The 1,524-nt window shown below is 69.9% G+C and overlaps 1 protein-coding gene across 3 annotated transcripts in view; it reads left to right on the top strand.

Annotated features, from left to right (window-relative positions):
* The first annotated feature begins 1,247 nt into the window (after positions 1 to 1,247).
* AP1G1 (adaptor related protein complex 1 subunit gamma 1) overlaps positions 1,248 to 1,524 on the top strand; it is a 37,058-nt gene continuing 36,781 nt past the window's right edge. For all 3 annotated transcript variants that reach the window (XM_062500277.1, XM_062500282.1, XM_062500279.1), the window contains exon 1: positions 1,248 to 1,364. The gene's annotated coding sequence lies outside the window, so the exon portion shown is untranslated. The remainder of the gene's footprint in view (positions 1,365 to 1,524) is intronic.

Below are 1,524 nucleotides of genomic sequence, written 5' to 3'. Positions count from 1 at the left end.
GGCTCCTGGATCCGCGCCGCCAGCCGCCGCCTCACCTGTGCCAGGAACAGAGGGAGCCATGAGTCCTAGCCACGACAACGGGGGGCAGCCCAACCCCGGCGCCGGGAACGGGCATGGTGACGGCCCCTGCCCCAAGCTCGGAACGCCGAGGACGGAAGACGCCCGACCCCGGTCGCCGCCCCCACCCCCGGCTCCAAAATTCCGACCGCGCTGCCGCGTATCCCGACCCGTCGGGTCCAGCGGGCCCGCCCGGTACCCGCCCGCTTTCCGCGGCTCACCCGCCATGGCTCGGACCGGCCCCGCGGGCCCGCCCGGTGCCCGGACCGGCTCCTCCCCAGCCCTGGCGCACGGCAATGACGCGTCGCATGTCAATGACGGACACAGCGAGCGCCGGAACTTCTCTCCCGTCGCAGGGGTCGTCACTCTGCCGCGCCCGGATGGCGTCACGGGGCACCCACAGCGCCGTTGCCGTGGCAACCAGATGCGTCCGCTCGGGGCTCAGTCCAGCCCGGCTTGCGGGACGGGCCCGGGGCCCGGTCGCACAGCGCGAGTCACCTGGCGGCAGCACCGTGCGGCTTTTGTTAGTTCCACGCCCCAGTCGGACTCTCAGCGGTTGGCAATGCGGACCCCGTGGCAACGTGACCCGGCTCCCCTGCGGGAGTCTTCGGTCTGAATGTGCCCATGCCTTCTCTCGCACCCCCGCAGTGTACGTCCGGCCCCGTGCTGCTGACCGGGCTGCGCGGGGGGCAGTTCCTCGTCATTCGGTTATCGTTAATGTGACATAAATTCCTGGAAGTGGGGACAGAAGAGCTGCCTTGGGTGGGGTTGGCTCTGTACCCTCTTTCAAAGACGCTTCTTTTACTGCCGCACACTGCGCTCCCCCCATCGCCGGTGGACATTTAAACACTGCGAGATTCGGCGGACTGGGAGTGCCTTGGCCCCTCCGGCCTCGCAACCGCCGATTCCGGAACCACAGACACGGGTGACGGGTTTGCCCGGCCCCGCCGCGGGGAGCGCGTGCCGCGGGGACCACCCCTCGCGTGACGTCATCAGGGACTGCCACGGTGCAGACGCGCCTTTGCCTCTAAGACCAAACTCAAGGGTGCTTCCGCCAAGAAAAGTAGTGCGAGCGGCATTTTCCGTCCCTCCATCGGCGGTGCTGCATCGCCTCCTCCCTATTCCCGCCCCGCTCCCGCCGAAGCCGGCGCGGTCGCGCTCCCACCCACGGTCGAGAGAGCCTGCGGGGTCTTGGGGAGCGATTCGGAGCGCGGATCCCTCCGCCTGCGGTATCGGTGCTGCGGCCGCGCCGCCGCCATTTTGAATGCCCGGCTCTATCCGCCGCTGCTGCTGCAGGGACCGGCCTGGTGAGTGAGACCGATTTGGGCCTCCGCTGCCCAGGCCGGGCCTCCCCTGACCTCCAGGTCCTGCCGCCTGGGGCCCCGCGAGTCTTGGGGCCTCTTTCCGCCCCGAACTCCGCGGCTGGACCTCGGGCGCTCTTGTCCGCGAGGCCGCCCCGTGCCCTCT

Source organism: Cinclus cinclus, chromosome 11 (assembly GCF_963662255.1).
Source record: "Cinclus cinclus chromosome 11, bCinCin1.1, whole genome shotgun sequence".
NCBI classification, from domain to species: domain Eukaryota; kingdom Metazoa; phylum Chordata; class Aves; order Passeriformes; family Cinclidae; genus Cinclus; species Cinclus cinclus.
This window is presented reverse-complemented; position numbering and strand designations above follow the sequence as displayed.